This window comes from Rana temporaria, chromosome 4, assembly GCF_905171775.1.
Source record: "Rana temporaria chromosome 4, aRanTem1.1, whole genome shotgun sequence".
Lineage (NCBI taxonomy): Eukaryota > Metazoa > Chordata > Amphibia > Anura > Ranidae > Rana > Rana temporaria.
In genome coordinates, this window is record NC_053492.1 from 330,218,658 (window position 1) to 330,243,843 (window position 25,186).

The following is a 25,186-nucleotide window of genomic DNA, read 5'->3' on the forward strand; positions in this document are numbered from 1 at the left end:
AAGGCAGGACCTTTTTGAGGCTTGGGTCTCCTATCGGAGGCGATGAGCCCCGAATTTCCTCCAGTGACCTTGGAAATCGCTGAATCCAGCTTTGCGCCGAACAAGTTTGCGCCGTCGTATGGAATGTTACACCAATTTGATTTAGAAACCGCGTCAGCTATCCAGGGCTTCAGCCATAAGGCTCTCCGTGCCATCACTGAGGCTAGCATGGATCTAGCAGAGGACCGAATGGTGTCGACTGAGGCCTCGTACACACGACAGAGTTTCTCGGCAGAATTCGTCGAGAATCTCGGTGAAGAGCCGGATTCTGTCGAGAAACTCTGTCGTGTGTACATTTTCGGCCCGATGGAGCCGCCGAGGAACTCGTCGAGCAAATAGAGAGCAAGTTCTCTATTTTCTCGATGGCAGTGGATTTTGGCTCGACGAGTTCTTCATCGGGCTGTTTTTTAAACGAGAAACTCGGTCGTGTGTATGCTAAGAAACCTGTCAAAAACTTAGACACTGGAGAACAACATAGGTAAAACTAGCGTTTGGAATGGAGATAGCACATTCGTGTCGCTTCCAACATTATTTCATCGTTTATTTGCAGCGCTTTACACAATTTTTTGTAAGGGCACAAAACAGCAATATTATTTTTTTCTTTTTTTAGGATATTCACACAGAGTTCCTTAAAATTTGGTGGAACCTTTTTCTTACTGATCTCAATATTTTTTTTTTTAAATATTCTCACCTTATTTTGGTCCTGTGTTTTAAATCCTGCTCTTAATATTCACCTTAATTTTGAAGTTCACAAAAATGCAAATCCTTTTATTTTTTGTAATGTCAAGTTCCCCCCATAGAAACCTTATTGCTTTGTCTTATCTCATCTGTCCCTTTCAAATTACACCTTATATCCAATTTTTTTAAAAAAATAACCTGCCTTCTCACAAGCAAAATTGTAAATCAAAAAAATACAAGGACAAGTATGAACTGTAAAATAAAAATTTACCATTTATTTTGGTTATAAAAAGAAATTAAGTATGCAAAAGTCAGCACTGGAGAGCTTGCTGCCATTTGTGCACAGCCAGGTGTGGCCTGATGTGACTGGTGAGCAGTTGGAGGCCAAAATGGGGACTTGAGAGGTTCATTCAGGAAGGAACGCATCAAGGTCTTGGACTCCCCGAGGTCACAAACTGGAGCAGGGCAGGCAGATGTCACCAGGTTGTGGTACTATAGCAGCCTGAACTCTGGTACACCACATGGAAGTAAGGGAGTCACTTTCTTGATTTCTTCAAGGCCTTCCTTGGTGGCTTCCCTGCAGCCTGCTCTTTCACCTTCTCTGCAGCCTTCTCAGCAGCCTTCCTCTTCTGCCTGGCTGGAGGTGGTGCCACAGGGGTAGTACTCATGCCAGGAGGAGGAGTAGACGAAGGTGGTGGAGGATGAGTAGAGGACGGTGGTGGAGGAGGAGGAGCAGTAGAAGGAGGAGGAGTAGTAGAAGGAGGAGGAGCATTAGAAGGAGGAGGAGTAGAAGGAGGAGGAGCAGTAGAAGGAGGAGGAGTAGAAGGAGGAGGAGCAGTAGAAGGAGGAGGAGCAGTAGAAGGAGGAGGAGTAGAAGGAGGAGCAGTAGAAGGAGGAGGAGCAGTAGAAGGAGGAGGAGCAGTAGAAGGAGGAGGAGCAGTAGAAGGAGGAGGAGTAGTAGAAGAAGAAGAGGAAGAAGAATGTTGAGAAGGAGCAGGAGAAGAAGAGGAAGAAGAATGTTGAGAAGGAGCAGGAGAAGAAGAGGAAGAAGAATGTTCAGAAGGAGCAGGAGAAGAAGAGGAAGAAGAATGTTCAGAAGGAGCAGGAGAAGAAGAGGAAGAAGAATGTTCAGATGGAGCATGAGAAGAAGAAGGTGGGGGAGGTTGAGAAGGAGCATGAGAAGAAGAAGGTGGGGGAGGTTGAGAAGGAGCAGGAGAAGAAGAATGTGGGGGAGGTTGAGAAGGAGCATGAGAAGAAGAAGAAGGTGGGGGAGGTTGAGAAGGAGCAGGAGAAGAAGAAGGTGGGTGAGCTTGGGAGTTATGTGGTGTGTGAGGATGGGGATGGCGGCAAATGACAGTGTCCTCCGTGAGAAGACCCCTCACCCCCTGATTTGCGAGGGTGATGAGGAGTCCCTCAAAGAGGAGGCGCTGGTCTACTGTCATTTCGGACATTTTGGCCAAAACCACCGTCACAAATCCCTCCTGAGCAGTGGGAGGCTGTTGAAGGGTTGCATGGGCGTCCCGAATGAGGGCTAGTGAGGCGTCACGCACCCTTGTATCCCTCACCTGCCTTCTCGGACGCAGGCGAAGAGGAGACACCTGACATCTGGTACTTCGCCCAGCCACCTCGTCCAACCCACTTGGGCCTGCCACCTCATCCGCTCCACTTGGGCCTGCCACCACGTTCAAGCCACTTGGGCCTGCCAACACGTCCAAGATACTTGGGCCTGCAGCCTCCTCCAAGCCACTCACCCTGTCCTCCTCCTGCCTGGCATTTTCCCGATCCTCCTGCTGCCTGGTCTCGTCCTGTGTATGGAAAAAAAGTACAGTTTTACTATTTAAAAAAAAAAAAAAAAAATTTTAAGCTCCTGACTGTTGCATATTCTTTAGTCACGACTTAGCTAAGCCAATCATTGTGACCCATGTTTTATGGTGAATCACACAAAAATAATTCCTGGCCAATACTGACAAATGTTCTTTATAACACTTTTAGCTCTAACTTTTTTTTAACTTTAACATCTTAATTTGCATCTCTTTAACAACATTTAAACACCACACATTTGCACATTGAAAGTACTATATACCTGGCTCCAGCTGGGCAAATCCGGATCTTCATCCAGGATGGAAGGCTGCTGAGAGGGTTCATCTGCAGAGGGAGCAGCAGGTTGGCTGGAGGGAAGGCTGGACCTTCTGTTCCTTCTGGGGGCAAGGCTCGAAAGTGACTCCCTTACCTCCAGGTGTTCATCCAGGAAGCTCAGTTTGCTATAGTACCACAACTTGGGTTTAAATACCCGCCCTGCTCCAGCTCCAGACCTCATCGAAGCCAAGACCTTGTTGCGTGCCTTCCTGTAGGTGCCTCTCAAGGTCCCAATTTTGACCTCCAACTGGTCAGTTGTCACATCAAACCCCACCTGTCTCCGCACAAGTGGGAGCAGGCTCTCCAGTGCGGTTTTGCGCAAGTCTCTGTTTCGTGATATGGGGTTTTTGGTGGCCCACAGAACAGGAAGTTCTTGCCACCGATCGATAAATATCTCCAAAAAATCAGGTCTGTTAAACAGGTTCATCTTTTCCTGTCCAAAACCAAGGAGAAATAAATAATGTCAATACACAGTCTATAAAGTTAATTACTCTTTCTCACCAGCTAGCCCTTAAAGGGTCACTAATGGATAACTCTTTTTTGGGAGGAAATGACTGTTTACAGTGTCTAGAGACATACAAGTGCATACATATAATGTGCCTCTAGTTTCACTTTTGCTTTTAAAATGATTTAATGTTTCTGTGAAGTAAAGAGACACACAGAACAAAAACAAATAAATCCAGGGCATATTTTCATTTCAAAAATTATTAGCATTGTTTCGGTGGATTTTTAGACACACAGCTTAGACCACAGTGACAAGCTCCCCTGATAAATTTTAGAGGGAGCCAGAGAACCAGGAAGTGAGGATTTATGCAAAGGATTACAGCTGCTTAAAAGCAAAAAGGGACAATGAGGACATGAAATCCAGACTGATATAATGTAAAGTTAGTTATGTCTGCCCCAAACAATTTGGGGTTATTGCTCCTTTAAATGTCTGTCTTTCCTGAATATGCCACTGCTGTCCCAAGTTCGAAGCATACCTACACGCTTGTCGTTCAAACGTCTTTCTTACGCAACCCGGTCGTATGGACGCTACGTGTGTTCGAGCCTTATATACACTCCGCACACGACATCCACCCATGCTTAAAAAAAATTGATGTTTCCCCCCGCCCCTTATCTTCCGTCGCGAAAACGACAAGGAGGAATTGGCAGCAGATCATGTTGGGTCAGTTCCTAGGAAACAGATGACCAGTTGTGTAGAACTAATAAGCCAGATCTCATCCTCATTTGTGTATGAAACGTTAGAGAAAAGCACTCCGATCTAGTTTGGTCAAGACATAAAAGCGACCATTTGCATCATGTTTAAACCGACTTTTTTTTAGAAGACATCCTGATGAGAACCGAGATTGCCCACACAACAGTAGTTGGATCAAAATGCATAAGCAAAGCGTTGGTTACGTACGACGGCACTATAGCGGACCATTACCTTCAAATTTCGAACTAGCTATGTTTTAGTTTATGAACATAAGATGTAGCCCACAAAATCATTCAATCAAGAATAACATGTAAAATGTAGTTACATACCGGTCTTTGACCCGATCGTTATCTCCGCCGTCTTCCACAAACTGTGAACGCCCCTTTTACTCACGTGGTAGCCCTTTATACACGCGCATGTGTGACTTTACGCACGTCTCCCCGCCCCTGGCGTTCATGGTGTCGTATTTTCCCCGCCCCTTTTCAATCTTTTTTTTGTTGGGAGCACATGTTGGATAATATGGCAGCAAGACAGGAGCCAGGCCAGGCGGGACGAGGGATCACACGGAGAATCCGTTTTAAGGCCACCAACATGACCTTTGAGGAAATGGTGGAGATGGTCCTCATCTTCAAAGCAGAGGACTATGATGGGAGGCATGGGCCATACAAGTACCCTAATAAGGTCAAGGCCCAAATAATGGAGAAGGTGAGGAGGAGTCTCCATCGGAAATTTGGGGTGAAAAGATCCAAGGAGCAGATCCGAAAAAGGTGGTGTGACCTCAAAAAACGGGAGCCGGAACAAATGAAGAGGATCAGGAGAGTGATTAGAAGAAGTAAGTTTGTTATATATTTTTTAAGATTTGTTCCGCGCCATGTGTTTTTTATTTCAGGTTGTACTGTATTATGTTTTTCTGCACAAGAATTTGTCGTCAAAGTAGACGTACATTCGGAACGACAAAATATTGTGTTTAAAATCCTCAAAATTATGACAATTCACAAAAATTGGGGTGAGATCAATATAGAAAATTATGTAGATGTGCTATTAAAAGAAAAATTTTTTTTGGTAAATTAAAATATATACAGTAAAAGGAGAGTCTGCTCAGCAGTCGGTGACACATGTGGACTCATTTGCATAATTGTTGTCCCCTTTAATAACCCATTTTGGGGTTCACACAGAGGTGAGGTGATCCAGTGTATACTTGGTTGGCTTACATGTTTAAAAGTAGACCAAAGCTACAAGAATTGTCATGATCTTTGTGAATGCCTTCAATCCTGTGTTTTGCCCTGAGGGGTTTTTCAAAACATCAATAGTCCCAGAAATTGTATAAAGTGAATCATATTCCTCTTTCAGGCCTATAAGCTATAAAAATTCTGTTTCCATTTTCTTCATTCTCGTAGGGCGTCATGAAGCTTCGACACGGGAGCAAGAAGTCCAGCAAGCCACACCCCAGAGGGATGGTTATGATGCGCAGTCTGCCACCACATCAGGTAAAGTAACATATAACTAACCCAGCTTCAGGTAATGTAGATGTAGGCCTGCCTAATTAAAAAAAATGGTTTTGTCCCACATTTCAGGATCAGGTGGTGGCTTGGACTTGGACAGGCATACTGTCCAGATGGTTATCTCCGAAATCTGGGCCTGCAGAGAAGAGGTGGAGGAGATTCATCTGGCCAACCGAAAAATTAAAGAAAGAACAAGGAGGGTGGAAAATAAATTAAAAAATTTAATTGATGTTTTGGGGAGAGTCTGAATCATAAAAAAAAAAAAAAAATTCTAAAAAAACAGATTTTACTGTTTATTTAATTAAAAAAACAACAACAAAATAAAAAAAACAGATTTTACTGTTTCTTTAATTAAAAAAACAACAAAAAAATAAAAAAAACAGATTTTACTGTTTCTTTAATTAAAAAAACAACAAAAAAATAAAAAAAACAGATTTTACTGTTTCTTTAATTAAAAAAAAAAAAAAAAAAAAAAAAAAAACAGATTTTAATGTTTCTTTAATTAAAAAAACAACAAAAAAATAAAAAAAACAGATTTTAATGTTTCTTTAATTGAAAAAACAACAAAAAATAAAAAAAACTGATTTTACTGTTTCTTTAATTAAAAAAACAACAAAAAAAAAACAGATTTTACTGTTTCTTTAATTAAAAAAACAACAAAAAAATAAAAAAACTGATTTTAATGTTTCTTTAATTCAAAAAACAACAAAAAAATAAAAAAAACAGATTTTACTGTTTCTTTAATTAAAAAACAACAAAAAATAAAAAAAAAACAGATTTTACTGTTTATTTAATTAAAAAACAACACAAAAAATAAAAAAAACAGATTTTAATGTTTCTTTAATTAAAAAAACAACAAAAAAATAAAAAAAAATGATTTTAATGTTTCTTTAATTAAAAAAACAACAAAAAAATAAAAAAAAAACAGATTTTAATGTTTCTTTAATTAAAAAAACAACAAAAAAATAAAAAAAAACAGATTTTAATGTTTATTAAGAGAAAAAAGACCAAAAAAATAACAAAAATGATTGTATATTGTATGAGAAAAAAGACCAACAAAATAACAAAAATTATTGTATATTGTATGAGAAAAAAGACCAACAAAATAACAAAAATGATTGTATATTGTATGAGAAAAAAGACCCAAAAAATAACAAAAATGATTGTACATTGTATGAGAAAAAAGACCCAAAAAATAACAAAAATGATTGTATATTGTATGAGAAAAAAGACCAAAAAAATAACAAAAATTATTGTATATTGTATGAGAAAAAAGACCAAAAAAATAACAAAAATGAGTGTATATTGTATGAGAAAAAAGACCAAAAAAATAACAAAAATGATTGTATATTGTATGAGAAAAAAGACCAAAAAAATAACAAAAATGATTGTATATTGTATGAGAAAAAAGACCAAAAAAATAACAAAAATGATTGTATATTGTATGAGAAAAAAGACCAAAAAAATAACAAAAATGATTGTATATTGTATGAGAAAAAAAAAACAAATATTTTTGGAGGGTATTTTGGAAAACAAACCAAAAAAAAAATTAGTAAAATAAAGAGCTTTTGAACCTCAAAAAAGTGTGTGGTGTTTTTCCTAAAATACGTTAAATTTTCTATGTGTTTGGTTTGGGGATCACCTGGGAAATGTTTGCTAGTTGATAATGAAAATACACTTAGTTACACTTAGTAAAGAACTCCAAGCAACACAAGCAAGACATAACAAGTTTATAAAAAATATTAGGATTTATTTTTGGGAAAGATTAAATTATGGCAAATTTGCTTGAGATGGTATTGCCCCCCTACCCATGAAATAGTCCATGTATTTGTCCCGGACTTCACGGGCACTCTGGGGGGGCAGTCCTGTGTGGCCAGCTTCAAGGCCCGCCAAAGTTTGTGATGGAGCCAAAAGTTGTGCCTCAGGCCCAACCAGGGCCATATAATTTGGAGATTGTCTCCGCAAAAAATTATGGAGAATGCAGCATGCAAAAATAATTGTATTCCACTTATATTCCGCCATGTGGAGAGAGGTGAGGAAAAGGCGGAACCGGCTGGCCATGATGCCGAAAGCGTTCTCAACCACTCTGCGTGCTCGGCCCAGCCGGAAATTAAAGACACTCCTCTCTGGGGTGAGGGTGCGCTGAGGGAATGGCCTCATAAGATGGGGTCCCAGGGCAAACGCTTCATCAGCCAGGAAAACAAATGGCAGGCCTTCTACATTCTGGTCATCCGGTGGCAATGACAGATCATCATCCTGAAGGCGAAGCGCAAACTCCGTCTGCCTGAAGGCTCCCCCATCCGATATCCGTCCGTTCATCCCGACATCCACAAAAAGGAATTCATACTGTGCTGACACCACCGCCATCAGCACAATACTGTTGAACCCCTTATAGTTAAAGAACTGGGATCCCGAACAGGGTGGAGGCACGATGCGGACGTGCTTCCCGTCGATGGCTCCCCCGCAGTTGGGGAAGTTCCATCGGGTCTGGAAGTCCAAAGCCACAGACTGCCACTCCTGTGGTGTGGACGGAAGCTGGGGATGAAAAAATTCAAAAAATTAGCCACATAACCTTGCAAGCAGATAAGACAAAGACATTATAAGCATTATAACATTTCTGGGAACTAGCATATTATATCTAAATATATTTAGACAATTAACACATTAAACACCCCCTCTGATGGGCCAGTGCCCAAGTTTGGGGGAGGGCTAGATGAGTTTGGGATTACAAAAATAATATAATTTGGATTATTGGTGAACATAGACTTTACAACACATTTGGGAGGGGAGGGCTAGATGAGTTTGGGATTACAAAAATAATATAATTTGGATTATTGGTGAACATAGACTTTACAACACATTTGGGAGGGGAGGGCTAGATGAGTTTGGGATTACAAAAATAATATAATTTGGATTATTGGTGAACATAGACTTTACAACACATTTGGGAGGGGAGGGCTAGATGAGTTTGGGATTACAAAAATAATATAATTTGGATTATTGGTGAACATAGACTTTACAACACATTTGGGAGGGGAGGGGGGGGGACATTACAATGGATATAACACAATACACTGGGAAGTGACTAGACTAGGTAGGTTGGGGCCCAGGATAGCATGCTGGGGAGGTAAGTGATGGGAAATATGCATGTAGGCCAAAAAAGGGGCATCAAAGTTTACAGCATGCATGGGGGCAAAGGGGACATTCACAGCATATTCCAGACATGGTAATTAGGGAAGGAGGAGATAACTACAAGACATTAGCATACATTATAGACATAAAATGTGATATTAAAGGACCAAACTTACCCTCATATATTCCTCCTGCAGAACCTGGATGATGGCAGAGCAGGTGTCAGGAATGATGAGGCCCAGAGCCTGGGGGGCGATGCCCGTCGAGAACTTTAAGTCCTGAAGGCTTCTCCCAGTTGCCAGATAATGGAGGGTGGCAACTAGCCTCTGCTCAGCACTGATGGCTTCCCGCATAACGGTGTCCTGCCTGGTAATATAGGGGGACACCAAAGCCAACAGGTGCTGAAAGACGGGATCAGACATCCTCAGGAAATTCCTGTAATCAACAGGATTATTTTCCTGAAGCTCCCGCAGCAAAGGCATGTGAGAGAATTGGTTCCTACGGAGCAACCAATTCTTGGTCCATGAACGCGTCCTCCTCCTGTTCATGAACTCCTCATCGTCTAGGTCATAAACAAACAGACCTACACACAGAAGATGCTTAGCACGAAGTCGGCGACGACTAGGTGCCTGCAACATGGCTACAAGGCTAGGAACGAACGACAAATCAGAATTGCACTAAACAGACCGCAGTGAAGAACAGCAAGACCTATGAAGAACGACCCTGACAATGAAAAACGCGGGGACAGGACCGCAATGTAAAACAATACGACCTGACCGCACGTCCCGATTGCCTAGATACGACCCCCACAAGTACAAACTGAACGGCAGAGATCAATCTGAAAGCACAAAGACTGAAAAGCACGAATCGTCACTCACCAAACCTTTACTAACACGCGTAAACACGGAATCAGCAAAAGGAGCCCCAAGGGTGGCGCCAACAAAATCAAACCTCCCCTTTATAGTCGCGTCATACGTCGTGAGCGTCACCGCGCCGGAGAACGACCAAATTTTGGTCTGTTACGTGTGTACGCAAAGCAAGCCTGTCGAGCTTCTCGACAAGTTCAACAAGGAACTCGACGAGGAACTCGACGGGCTTGGCACGTCGAGTTCCTCGGCCGTGTGTACGGGGCCTGAGGCCCCTGTCATGAAGTCACCTGCTAATCTGATTTCCTGTAAGGAAGAGATTACCTTTTCTTGGTCGATTCCGTCTAGAAGGGACCTCTCATTATTGGCCGCCCATGCAGAGATGGCTTTAGCTACTGCAGCTGTGGTGATAGCTGGTCTGCAGGCGAGTCCTGCTGTTGAATACGCCTTTTTTAGCTCTAGATCAATCTTACGATCAAGTACGTCTCGGAAGGTGACTGCGTCCTCGATCGGCAGGGTAACGTGCCTAGCAAGCCGCATTAGGGACGAGTCGACAATGGGAGCATTTATTAGGGAATTGACCTTGGATTCCTTTAAGGGATACAAGTTTATTGGAAAGACTAGGCCGCTTGTCTGACCTTTCCCATTCATCTTTAATGAGATCTTCTAGCTCCTCAATGAAGGGGAATAGCTTGGGGTCCCTCTTTAGTTCTGGAAAGTATTTCCGGATCATTGAGGATCCTCCTTGACTGAGCGGGCGAACGGTTCAACTAAGCTAAAGTCGAATCCTGATGCCGTCTCACGTTCCTCATTTTCAGAGTGTGTTTCTGAGACCTGAGATGTGGCCGGGGTAGGGTCATTAGTTTGAGGGGCCGTGGTTTCCAGGATTGACTCCCGTACCGACTCCCTTATGCTCTCTGTAGCTACTCTGGCGTCTGGCGGTGATGAATCAGTATGGGGGTGCCAGAAGGACCATAGAGCTCAGGGGGAGCTCAAGTTTTATGCATAAAGGTACCAGACAGGAATTAAAGCACTGAATGACAAAATGTAAAGCTCTTCTAGCTACAAGCAAAAACAGAGGAAAAAAAGGTGGGGCCACTGCAGGAATTGAAGCTTCTTTAAAGCTTACCATATATGCGCCAGTATAATCCTTGTGCCCCTGAGACCACCAGAACGGGGTTCCCTCCGTAAAAGCTCCTTTAGAGACTTCCAAACAGGAGAGGCTTGAACCTGCTGGGGCGTTTGCGGTAAGAGGCATGCTGCGTTCGTCCAATCTTGTCAGGTGAGGATAAAAAAAGAGAATGGTGTGGGGTGTCTCCTCTTCAAATTTAAAGCTAACCAATCCTGTCAGGTTGTGGGGGCAGAGTCACAACCCAGTGTGTGCTGCCATGAATGCGCCAGGAAATAGCTCTGTCAGATTGGATGGAGAGCTTCTCTCAAACGGCAAACAGGACTTCTTATGGTTTTCTTTCAACAATGGCTTTCTTCTTGTCACTCTTCCATAAAGGACAGATTTGTAGAGTGCTCGACTAATAGTTGTCCTGTGGACGGATTCTCCCACCTGACCTGTGGATCTCTGCAGCTCCTCCAGAGTTACCATGGTCCTCTTGACTAATTCTCTGATTAATACTTTCCTTGCCCGGCCTGTCAGTTTAAGTGGAAGGCCGTGTCTTGGTAGGTTTGCAGTTGTGCCATACTCTTTCCATTTTTGGATGGTGGATTGAACAGTTCACCGTGTGATGTTTAAAGCTTGGGATATTTTTTTATAACCTAACCCTTCCACAACTTCATCCCTGATCTGTCTGTTGTGTTCCTTGGCCTTCATGATGCTGTTTGTTCACTAAGGTTCTCTAACAAACCTCTGAGGGCTTTACAGAACAGCTGTATTTATACTGAGAATAAATTACACACAGATGGACTCTATTTAACAATCAGGTGACTTCTGAAGGCAAATTGGTTCCACTAGATTTTAGTTAGGGGTATCAGAGTAAAGGGGGCTGAATACAAATGCATGCCACACTTTTCAGATATTTTTTTGTAAAAGATTTTGAAAACATTTTATAATTTTTCATTCCACTTCACAATTATGTGCCACTTTGTGTTGGTCTATCACATAAAATCCCAATAAAATACATTTACTTTTTTGTTGTAACATGACAAAATGTGGAACATTTCAAGGGGTATGAATACTTTTTCAAGGCACAGTAGCAATTAAATAATTGATTGAGTTCTGATAACTGCACTACAGAAGGTTTTTCACCTTAATGCATTAAGGTGAAAGACCCTGAGGGTTTACAACCCCTTTAACTTTGAGGTTTTAGATGGTGCAAAACTTGCTTAGTTACATTCCTGATATTTCTCTATATAATTGGTAAAGGGAAGGGCTAGGCATTGAGTAGAGTATGTGCTGTTACCTGTTTATCTTGTTTTTAGCAGCATGGACTAAACATTAATTGAGTAACACTGCTTAAAACTAAAAGCTTTTCCACATAACTGTAAAGCACACATACATTGAAAAAATGTTCATACCCCTTGAAATTTTCCAAAATTTGTCATGTTACAACCAAAAATGTAAATGTATTTTATTGGGATTTTATGTGATAGACCAGCTCAAGGTGGCACAATAATAGTGAAGTGGAAGGAAAATGCTAAATGTATTCAAAATGTTATACAAATAAATATGTGAAAAGTGTGGCATGCATTTGTATTCAGCCCCCCGAGTCAATATTTTGTAGAACCAACTTTTGCTGCAAGTCTTTTTGGGTATGTCTCTACCAACTGTGCAGATCTAGAGAGTGAATTTTTTTGCCCATTCTTCTTTGAAAAATAGCTCTGTCAGCATGGGCTTCCGCTGAACTTTTTTCAGGGGAGGGGGAACATTTTAAGGTCATCCATGCTCGGTCCCTTTTTGACAATGTCATGAAGGGGAGGGGCTTAGTCATTATCACATAAAGCGCAGGCATGCAAAGGTTTGAGAAACCTGATGCAACTATCAAGCAACTAGCAACTTTGAATAACAATATCATAAAAAATGGAGCCCCCCCCCCCCAAGGAAATAACAACCCCCAGGATCAGTGCCAGTTTCTGCAATAACAATCTCCAGCTTTGCTGTCAGTTTCTGCAATAAAAATCGCCAGCATTGGTATCAGTAGCAACAACAATAATCCCCCACATCGGTGCAGATTTCTAGAATAAAAACTTCAGCATCTGTACCAATGTACATAATAATGACCCTCAGCACTGGTGTCAGTTTCCGCACTAAAAACTCCCAGCATTTGGTGTCATTTTCTGCAATAATTGCCCCATCATAGATGGGAGGATATCAGGTTAGACACTTCCCAATGGCTCAGTCCCTAGGAACAGTAATGGATAATGGCCAACAGGCCCTCTTACCAGACCTGGTGAAACAGTGATCCCTCTGGCTGGACGTTCGCTCACTCTAGGTTGCCTGGAGTGACTCTAGTCAGTAGTGTAGCATGTCTGTACCCTGGCAGCGGCTCGTTCTTTCTGCCTCTCTGGTCGTGCGGGTACAGCGGGGCTCCCTCTCTGGTAGTGCGGGTACAGCGTGACTCCCTCTCTGGTTGGTGCGGGTACAGCGTGACTCTCTGGTTGGTGCGGGTACAGCGTGGCTCTCTGGTTGGTGCGGGTACAGTGTGGCTCTCTGGTTGGTTCGGGTACAGCGTGGCTCTCTGGTTGGTGCGGGTACAGCGTGGTTCTCTGGTTGGTGCGGGTACAGCATGGCTCTCTGGTTGGTGTGGGTACAGCGTGGCTCTCAGGTTGGTGCGGGTACAGCGTGGCTCTCTGGTTGATTCGGGTACAGCGTGGCTCTCTGGTTGGTTCGGGTACAGCGTGGCTCTCTGGTTGGTGCGGGTACAGCGTGGCCCTCTGGTTGGTGCCACAGCGTGGCTGTTTAGTTGGTGCAGGTACAGTGTGGCTCGCTGCTTGGTGTGGGAACAGTGTTGCTCTCTGGTCGGTGCGGGTACAGCGTGGCTCTCTGGTTGGTGCGGGTACAGCGTGGCTCTCTGGTTGGTGCGGGTACAGCGTGGCTTTCTGGTGGTGTGGGTACAGCGTGGCTCTCTGGTTCTGTGGGTACAGCGTGGCTCTCTGGTTTCCCCCAGCATGAGCACAGTATTCTTTTTTTTCCTCTTGTAACCCTCCCCCCAGCAGAGTGCTTGCATGCTGGGGGCTTTAGCAAGGTGTCTACGGACACGATGGGGCCGCCACTCTTAAGGGACTACATTTCCCATGATGCCCCCAGTCCCCAGAATCTTCTGATTGGCCCTCTGCTGTGGCTAATCATGGCGAGGGAAGCAGGAAGCAAGGTGGCGGCATGGCGAATCCAATTAGAGCCACTCTCTCTTCTAGCTCCAGCTGACAGAGAGGGGGAGGGGGGCGATCCGGGGAGATTAACAGTACAGCCAGCCCCCGGCTCTCCTATCCATGTCACAGCGCCACTGCTCCATTTACCAGGGGACTCGGCAGCAGCGCTGTGACAGGGAGAGGAGAGCCGCGGGCTGGCTGTACTGTAAATCTCCCCCGAACGCCCCCCTCCCCCTCTATGTCTACTAGAGCTAGAAGAGAGAGAGAGAGCAGCAACAAATAAATACACTTTAATTTATAATGACTATGCAGACCTGTGTAAGCATGCAGCAAGGGGATCCCCCCAATAAGGTATCCACACTGAGGTACCTCATTGCCAAGCCTCACCCAGCTCTCACTACTAACAATAATCACAGTGTAATAGAACCAATTGCTCGATCAACGAGTATGAAAATGAATATCAACAGTATGCAACAACTAAATAGGTAGTCTTTGAGTAATATAGCTAACTAACGTGGTTTGGCGGGCCAGGCAAACCTCGATATAAATTATCTTAACAGTCCGTGCACATATGCGTTGGCATGCATTGGCGCGCAAAGAAAAAAAAACAATTTGTAATCCAAGGGGAAAAAATAATAACTGTTAGAAATGTCCTGAACAGTCAAATCATAGTGATGAATAACAACAAGGCAGTCACTATGGTTGGGCAGGTGCCTGTCTCACCCAACCAGTTCAGGCCTTGTCCTACAGAATCACTCCATCCACGATCTCCGATCACAATCCTTCAAGATGACAGCCTCCGGTTCTCAGACAAGTCGCAGGGGTACTGGAGTCCCGTCCGATCACTCCGTCAGAGGTTCTGTCTCTCCTCCATGGCGCTCCGCCCGGGCATTGATAGGCCGCAATTCCAGCCTAGACTTCCGGGAAGACACCTCGCACTGGTGTCCTCCTGAGTTGAAGAGGTGGTCCAGAGAGAGCGCGCCAAACGCGTCCTTTCCCTTAAATTACCTCTCCCAGCAGGCCGTGCGGGGAGCAAAACGCTTTGGGATTGTACAGTTGCTCTCTGGGTAATGTAGTCTATAACAAGCCAGGGCAAATGGAGTCTCTTTTCTCCCTGCACTCAATTTCCCAACATTCTCTGCAGTATCAGGACAAATGTAAGCAGCAGGTTGGTTATAACATGATTCGGCCACAGGAGGGAGCTGAGATCCTTCTTGATCAGCAGATGGTAGTCTTTTATTCACAGGTATGATTGGGGAATGCAGCACTTATGCAGTGAAAAGGTACCGTCCATAACATTTTGCATGCAAAGGCTGTGTAGTAGCAGGTAGGGATGAGCTTATAAAAGTCTATGGGAGAATTCTAAAGTGCTAATTTTCAAGGTTAATTTTCAAGTTATTGTCCTAAAAAGTGTTTGGGGGCCTGTGTCCTGCCCCAGGGGACAAGTATAAATGCAAACAAAGTTTTAAAAACTACCGTTTTTCCGGGAGCAGTGATTTTAATAATGCTTGAAGTGAAACAATAAAAGTGAAATATTCCTTTAAATTTCATACCTGGGGAGTGTCCAAAGTAGCGCATGTTTCCTGTGCTTAGAATTGTCCCTGCACAAAGTGTAATTTCTGAAGGAAAAAAAGGCAATACAGAGAAAAGTAATTGATAAAAATTACTTTTATCTGTATTGCCGCGACCCGACAATTCATTAATAGCGTGATAAGTTTTAAATTACTTTTTTTTCCTTCAAAAATGACATTTTGTGCAGGGAACCAAAATAAAAATAAAAAAATGTGTGGGGGTCCCCCCAAATTCCATATCAGGCCCTTCAGGTCTGGTATGGATATTAAGGGGAACTCTGTGTAATTTATTTTAAAAAAAGTGGGGTTCCCCCAAAAAATCCACACCAGACCTGATTTTAAGGGGAACTCTGAGTCGGAAAAAAAATGGCGTGGGGTTCCCCCAAAAATCCATACCAGACCCTTTATTCGAGCACACAACCTGGCAGGCCGCAGGAAAAGAGGGACTCCAGGGGGAACACAAGGTGCTTTGGGGGACCCCAAAGCATCCTCCCCATGTTGAGGGCATGTGGCCTGGTATGGCTCAGGAGGGGGGCGCTCTCTTGTTCCCCCTCTTTTCCTGCGGCCTGCCAGGTTGCGTGCTCTGATAAAGGGTCTGGTATAGATTTTTGGGGGCGCCACTCCCTTTTTTTTTAAATTTCGGCATTGAAGTTCCCCTTAAAATCCATACCAGAACTGAAGAGGCTGGTATGGAATTTGGGGGGGGGGCCCCACACATTTTTTTAATTTTGGTTGCCTGCACAAAATTTTTGAAGAAAAAAAAGTAATTTAAAACTACTCTAGTAGTGCGCTATTAATGAATTGTCGGATCCTGGCAATACAGATAAAAGTCATTGAAAAAAATGGCAGGGGTTAATATTGGCAGGGCTTAATATTCATACCAGACCCAAAGGGACTGTTAATGGACTGGGGGGGACCCCTGTAATTTTTTTCAATTACTTTTCTCTGTATTGCCACGACCGACAATTCAAGAATAGCCGCTAGTAGTTTTAACCACTTGCCGACCAGCCGCTCTATTTTTGTTTATAGCGCAAAAACTAAAAACCGCAGAGATGATCAAATACCACCAAAATAAAGCTCTATTTGTGGGGAAAAAAGGACGCCAATTTTATTTGGGAGCCACGTCGCATGACCGCGCAATTGTCAGTTAAAATGATGCAGTGCCGAATCGCAAAAAGTGCTCTGGTCTTTGACCAGCAATATGGTCCGGGGGTTAAGTGGTTAAATGACTTTTTTCCTTCAGAAATTACACTTTGTGCAGGGACAATTCTAAGCACAGGAAACATGCGCTACTTTACAGGCATACTTTAGACACCCCTCAGGTATGAAATTTAAATTAATATTTCATTTTTATTGTTTCACTTTAACCTCCCTGGCGGTATGATTCTGTCTGGAATTACGTACCAAAAGCGGTACAATTATTTTGCATGGAAATTATGCATTTTATATTGTAGGGATGCAATTCTTAGGAATAACTCACTTAAATCTGTCCAAACAAGAGTCTAATAGGCATCCCGGGTATGATAAAGTTTGAAACACAAAATCATAAAATTATAATATAATAAATAACTATAAATAATTATAACAAATGATAATGTAATTATAATAAAAAATTATTCAATAATGTAATCAAATCAAAATCACTGAAATTTGCTCAGTTGCAGAATTGTCGCTGTCATTACTTTTATTTTTTTATGACGGATTTCCCCACAAATCGCTCAATTCTGCAAGTGATTATAATATATTATCGCTGTTTTCTAGCTGCTCTAAAATCACCTTTGATATAAAGGGACACTTTTGGTTGCTATGGACAATCTCCAGTTTGCAAGCACAAAAAAAATGTTTTTATTATATAAAAGTACATGCAGGACACAGGGCAGACCACTAGGGATAAGGGGGGGGGGTGCATTTTTTACATACAGTACTGTAATCTATAAGATTACAGTATACTGTATGTAATGTGTTTGTTTACTTTTTTGAATTTGGTGCCGGTCTCCGCCCCCGTGCGTCGTAACATCGCAGGGAACGGAGATCGGCGGCACGCAGGCACTGTGTGAATCGAATGGAGGACGCTGCTCGCTCACACAGCGGGGATGCATCGCTGGATCCAGGGACTAGGTAAGTACAGTAACCTGCCTGGAAAAGGTAAGCCAGCGCACGCTGCAGGCTCTGCACAGCTACCCCCGAGCGTGACTCTGGGTTACCGATAATTGCATAGAAAATCCTCCCCGAGTCACGCTCGGGAATACCGCTAAGGGGGTTAAGCATTATTAAAATCACTGCTCCTAGGGGAGCTGCGGTGGCTCAACGCGATTGGCACTGCGCTGACAAGCCATTCACCTCTGCAGCTAGGGGTTCGGATCCCAGTCTCGGCTACATGTGAATTGAGTTTGGGGGTCTCAGCCCGGCTCCCGGTGGGTGTGCCATGCGAGGTAAGCCTGCGCTTAGTACGCCCACCCCCCTCCCACAAAAACCACCACACTTACACGCACTCAAAATTGGGTTAACATGCACGCACTTTGACCACGCGGTCTCTAAAAAAGAGAGGCGAAGGACTAACGGGGCTGGTTGAGCGGGAAAATCCTCTCACTCCCTTATAGGGAGTCCCTCTGCCCCGTTGGGCTTCAAAGCGGAGCAGGTAGGGCGGGCTGTGTGGGAGGACCCCCTCACACACCTGCCATTGCCACCCGGGGCATGGAGAAAGGTGGCAGATGCCTCTGGGGGAGGCCTGCCTACTCCCAACTCCTGCAGTCCGGCTCCTCTCTCGAGTACACGCACAAAATACACAAAAAAAAAAAAGAATAAAAAAAAAAATCACTGCTCCTGAAAAAATGTTGATTCATGTCCCCTGGGGCAGGACCCAGGTCCCCAAACACTTTTTAGGACAATAACTTGCATATTAACCTTTAAAATTTGCACTTTTGATTTTTCATGTTCGTGACTTTAATGGTGTTTGCGTGTTCGAAGAAATTTTTTGCCTGTTCGAATTTTCTGGTGTGAACCGAACTGGGGAGTGTTCGGCTCATCCCTGGTAGCAGGCAAGCCGCACAGTAAAGCTTGCTGGAGTGGGTAAAAAAGTAAGTATTTTACCAGGAGGGCTGCACTTGTGGAGGGGGGTAAGCTGTGGTGTGCGATGGCTTAAAAAAGGACACATTTACAAAAGGTACAGTCCCAGACTTCAATGGAGCCGCACCCGAAATTATTTTTTTGATGCGTTTTGCTTTTTTTTTCTCTTTAATACACTGTGTATAGCTGGTTGCTAAGGAGCGATCCGGTTAGCCGGCCACCGTGTCCTTAACAACCCAATTAGTCATCAGATGAATGTGAAAAAATGGTGAGGGTTCACCCCCCCCAAATCCATGACCTTATCCGATCATGCAACACCGCAGATCAGGAAAGAGAGGAGACGAGCGAGTGCTTTTACTGCCTCCTGAAACATATCAGGCTACATGCCCTCAGCCAGGGATGTGGGGAAAAGAGTCACTCACTCGTCCCCTCTCTTTCCTGACCTGCTAGGCTGCATGCTGGATTTTTACATCTTGACGTGGCGTTCTCCTCAAAATCCATACCAGACCAGTTTTTTCCCATTTTTTTTATTGCGGGCAATTTTTTTGTTTACATTCAGCTGTCAGCGGGAAACTCCTAGCTGATGACTCATCGGTTGTTAAGGATGTGGTGGCTGGCTTCCCGACCTGCTTCTTAACAACCAGCTATACACAGTTTGTTATGCAGAGAAAGAAAACACAAAATGCATGTAAAAACAAAACAGTTGCCTTTTTGGTGCGGGTTCATTGAAGTCTGTTACATGCAAAACAGAACATGTATTATCAAATAATTACCGTAATTTTCCTTTTCTGATGGACTCCATGGCAGACTACGTGTGGGTTTTCCCCCCCGCCTCCTCTCCAGTACTATAGGACCCCATACCCATAAGTTTGAGATCACCACTAGGTACTGCGTCCTGTAACTTGACCAGTGTAGTCAAGATAGTAGTCAAGCTATCTCCAATTTCTTACCACCCTTAAACCCCACACTCACATTACCATACCCCCATTCAATGATAAGACCAGACAAGAGTTTGGAGTATAAATGGCCATAACAGCCTTTTATTATTAACCCAAATATTTTAATAATTTCCAAATAACCTTTTTAACGACACTTTTAAACACACAGCCTGTTGGTCTTTGACGGCACCCCAAACTTCACATTTCCACCACCACACTGCGGGACCTTTTTACCATACCAGGCCTCCAGCCGAATCCAGCTCGGAGACAACCCCTTTTCCGCAGTGCAACCAATACCGTATTCCAGCAGACACCGTTCCACTGGAATACCCCATACCACGGATGAGCCCCCCACCACTTCCATCACATCTGTTTTCTGCCACCATCAAAGACCAAAGACACCGCCACAGCCCGCAAGGATAACACCTTACCGCTGACTCTCATCCAGGAGACCCAGCGCCCCTGGCTCTAACCCCCAACCTAGAGTTACTCTATAAAGCCGCAGGTACAATTCCCACATTAAACTCCAACTCCGTCTGTCTGATAACCCAAACTCCCATTACGTGAAACAAATCCACCCACCACTTCGTTCACTTCAAGTCAAGCCTAATAATCCTCACCTCATCCTGCAACACACCATCTCTGTAATGTCTAGCCACCAATTACCCACCACCCACCTGAGGGATGCCCCAACTGACTATCAAAGGTCTAGCCTCGGTACTTCTAGCCCACCCCCCCCCCCAAAACAAACAAAGAGTGAATACACTGCGCTGCCAATTATACGGTAATGGTAGCTGCTGACACGGCTTGTTCAAAAAAGCAAAATAACAAAGGAATACATAAGTGTAGCGCTTGAAATAATATAGTGAGTATCAAAATACCATATTGTGTGTGATAAAATGGAACACATGAAACATTGATAAATGTTAAACAAAGATCAAAATATATGTGAGTCCCTTGAAGTGAAGAGAACGGTGCCAACCTGGCAAAAAGTATATTACACCTAATGTGATATCAAGTGAAGTATAAGGTCCAATAAGGCACAGTGTTATGATGATTAGATATGTGTAACGAAAATCTTCATCATCAACAAATCCTTCAGGTGAGTGAAAAAAAGTTTGTGACTTTTATAACGTGACAGTCCCACCACCGATAAAAGTGCAGGCTTACCGGAACTGATTGACCACTGATGGCGTATGCCAAAAGAGATCGATCAAGGCTTTATATATCAGATGTCAAGGCAATCCTTGGCAGGAAGCGTGGGCCCAATAGGTTGAAGTGTCTTTGGATGGAATAGGTCCTCAGGAACAAGCCGGAAGCTATGCTGGTACTGGACTCCCGAGACCAATAAGCTTTGTGTAGTGTTTCTCGTTCTATTGCTTTTTTCTTAATTTACTTGCAATGTGCAAGAGAATTTGACCACTCCAGGACGTCTATACCCTATCAAAGCCACAGGAAGGAGGGGGAACTGTGGCTTTGATAGGGTATAGACGTCCTGGAGTGGTCAAATTCTCTTGCACATTGCAAGTAAATTAAGAAAAAAGCAATAGAACGAGAAACACTACACAAAGCTTATTGGTCTCGGGAGTCCAGTACCAGCATAGCTTCCGGCTTGTTCCTGAGGACCTATTCCATCCAAAGACACTTCAACCTATTGGGCCCACGCTTCCTGCCAAGGATTGCCTTGACATCTGATATATAAAGCCTTGATCGATCTCTTTTGGCATACGCCATCAGTGGTCAATCAGTTCCGGTAAGCCTGCACTTTTATCGGTGGTGGGACTGTCACGTTATAAAAGTCACAAACTTTTTTTCACTCACCTGAAGGATTTGTTGATGATGAAGATTTTCGTTACACATATCTAATCATCATAACACTGTGCCTTATTGGACCTTATACTTCACTTGATATCACATTAGGTGTAATATACTTTTTGCCAGGTTGGCACCGTTCTCTTCACTTCAAGGGACTCACATATATTTTGATCTTTGTTTAACATTTATCAATGTTTCATGTGTTCCATTTTATCACACACAATATGGTATTTTGATACTCACTATATTATTTCAAGCGCTACACTTATGTATTCCCCAAAACAAACAGACAAACAATTAAAGGGTCACTAAAGGAATTTTTATTTTTTTAGCTAAATAGCTTCCTTTACCTTACTGCAGTCCTGGTTTCATGTCCTCATTGTTTGTTTTTGCTCTGATGTTGCTGTAATTCCTCTCTGTTCTGGACACTTCCTGGTTGTCTGTTTCCTGATCACCACAGTACTGGGAGATTTCTCACTGTGGTCACTAATCAAGGAGGTGTGATTACTGTGTGTCAGCACCAATCCAGTTTCGTTTTACAAACCATCACTGCTCTCTATTGGCTCTCTGTACATCAGAGAACCAGGAAACAACAGCAAAACTAAACTAAACTGCAGGCACATTATATGATTGTTTTTTTTATCTATTTTTAATCATTTTTAAAAGGAATCAGTTAACTATTATGTCTCTATACCCTGTAAACAGTCATTTCAGCAAAAAAAAAAAAAAATTCCTTTAGTGACCCTTTAAGGGAAAGCACCAGTACCAACACAATACCAATAACATAACTGCAGTAGAACTAACCACCCACCAAAACTTGATCTGTTAACTAGTAAAATGGCCACAACAGCCCATTTTATTTTAAACTCAAAATTAAATATTTAAATAAAAATAATTCCAAATAATCCAAAACTTTATTCATTAACATTTTTAACCAAACAACTTTTATTAACACCCATCCAATTGGTCTCTGACAGCAACCCCCACTTGACCTTTCTTTTCACCGTTACACTGCGGTACCAATACCATACCCGGCCTCCAGCCGACTCCAGCTCGGAGACACCTCTTTTTCCCCGCAAGGGAACCAAAACTCGATCTGTTAACCAGTGTGGTCCCCCGGAAACATAAATATCCTGAATTCCCACCACCCAAGAACTCGTTCAACCGCCGCTTCATCCGACCCACACCTGGCCGCCCCTGTGGCCACCATGATGCGGAAGGAGTGTGAGGCCCATTGCCCCCCCGCTTGCAGGTACTCCCTGAAAAACCGTCACTAAGTAGAACATGTGCAAACCAGACCCTGTCCCCCGCCAAGAGAACGGCCCACTCTCAACCAAACAAACCCCAGAAAAGTCCCATACCCATTGCCCGGGCTGTAAAAGCCGCCGAAACACTCACACCCCTTTTTTTTTTTTTTTATAACCTGTGCCAACGCAGCCCCACCCGATCTCCCAAAGCCCACACACATCCTGGGCCAGCAACCCCCTTCTCAACTCGCCTGGATAAATCGATCTACCCCACTCGAAATGCTCCAAAACCCCATGCAAAACAGCTGTAAAACAAATTACCTCGTAAACCCTTGCAACATACTGACCCCAAGGTTTTAACAAATTACCCAAAAATTGAAAAAAGAGGCCTGCCTCCCAACGTCGGTAGTAAGTCACACGTGCGATACCTGTATATTGCTTGTTTACCCAAATTAATGTTTGTCTTAATTTGCCTCCCAGACACTGACCCTATTCATCCATGCCCCCTTTTCGTAATGTACTATCAACAACCTTGCCTCGGACCCCCCATCTCAGCACCCGCCAGCCGTGTGACAACAAACCGCTCACCCTATACTTAGATTGACCCATCTCCTGGTACTTTCCCCTCTACCGACTGCACCAGCTCCCCAAACTTGTCCCTTTAAAACTAGGCCGAGCATCCGCCCTCGTGACATCAGAGTCCGGGAGCTGCGCGGCCTGCGGAAAGAATTGACCCTGTAAACAATGTTAACTAAATGGCGCAGCAACCATACCACCGTCTGTAACGACGCGAAAACTGGTTCTATAACTTGAACCACCCCCCTGTTGTCACAGTACCCCCCCAATCCTCAAGTCCCAACATGCCTCCCCCTAGCTCCATTGCCAGGACCACTGGAACAATCCCCACAGTACCTGTAACGAAGGAAGCGCACCTATATCCAGTCACCAGATAAAGATTCCGAACCCCCCAACCCTCGCCAGAATGCCCCATACACGCAGACCCTGCCGCCTACGTGCCGAACTTTAAAACAACATTACACCCTGATCCAGCCACCCCAGGCAATGGCCCATTTTACATCCCCAGACAAGTGGCAAAAATCCCCCCTAAGCTCCTTGTGCAATATGCTGACATATATCGGGGCAAGAACTCACCGGTAGCCACCGGCATAAAGACCCCACCCATGAAATCAATTCAACATGCAAATGGCCTTACCCACCAATCCCGTAACCTGCATCGCACGCCAAGCTGCGCCCTATTCCCAGTAATTCCACGCCCGAAACTCTCTACTATGACTCTCGGCAGTAGCCCTCAAAGCCCCCCATGTCTACGATGCTAGAAAACCAAGTACCGTAGACAGGCCCCCCAGGCTTGCCAGCAGGCAACCGACCCTAAAACGTACCCCTCATGCGCGCCAACGATGACAGCAATAGTACACACCTTATAGGAGGGCCCCCCCCCCCACGGGAAATAAAACTAGGGGATGCCGGACTCCCAGCCAGCCACGTCCTGAACAACATTTCCCTTGAACAACCTTTGTAACATGGCGCAGGTAATGGAGCGACCAAAGGGCAGACCCTGCGCCCTAAACCCATCCTACCACGTACCCCGACAGCCTAAAGCTGTCCGAGTGACAAAACGTGCGCCCCTTGTACATACCACCTAACCCACCCCCCAGCAGTGTCAGAAGCATAAGACACCGTACAAACCCTGTGTCTATGAAACAATAACAGACCCCCGTTACAAATTGCGAGGTGGTGAGCAAGTTAAAGGAATTCCATTCCTCCTCAGGTACCACCCCCCAGCCGTGAGCCCCTAGAACCCTTACTGGCATAACCGTACTGCCCCCCCCTGCGATATGTCCAGTACAAACGTGACCACAACCACCCCTGGATACTGTAGAAACAGACCGAAAATCCCCACAATAAGCGGAACCACAGTCAAGGAACCCATCCATTGTCCCAAACCCTGAGGCCCAGCATACTAGCCGCCACCCCCTACTTATCCCTACCTAGGAAAAAGGCTGAATCCCCCCCACCGAATTGGTACCGCTTGCTAGCAAACTCCCCCCAGCACGCCTCCCTGTGAAACAGCGGGACGGGGGGGTGTGCCCACCGCCCCAGGGGCCCCGTGCTGAAACCTGTCGAACCCCCCAAACCTACAGCAGCCCCCCTGGCAAAATGTCCCACACAACCCACACCGCATTCTTGTTAGCAATCCAGGGACGGGTGCCCCCCTGCAGAAACTGCTTCGAAGCCCGCGTAGAAGACCTACCAGTACATCACCAGTACAAGTCAGAGGTCCGTTTCCATCCCACCAGAACCACTGCCTACCACCCCCCAGTGCCTAACATAAAAGAACAAAGTCAAGCAACGCTCCGGTTGTACTCACCTATGACACCGGGCATGATAGCGACCACCGGCATCCAAAACATGAATGTCCGCGGGATAAAACGGTATCCTTCATCCATGTTACATCGGGCTGACCCCCACCCAATGAACTCGTGACGAGAAACCTCTAACCCACTCACCCTTGCCAAACTCGCACCCACTGTACCGCTATCGGTGCACCAACGGTCCCTGAAAACAAATGCCTCAAACGCCCACATCCCCCTTATAAGCATCCGCAACACATGCCACAGCCCCCCTTCGTCTCCTGCCGCCATACTCACCATCACCACTTC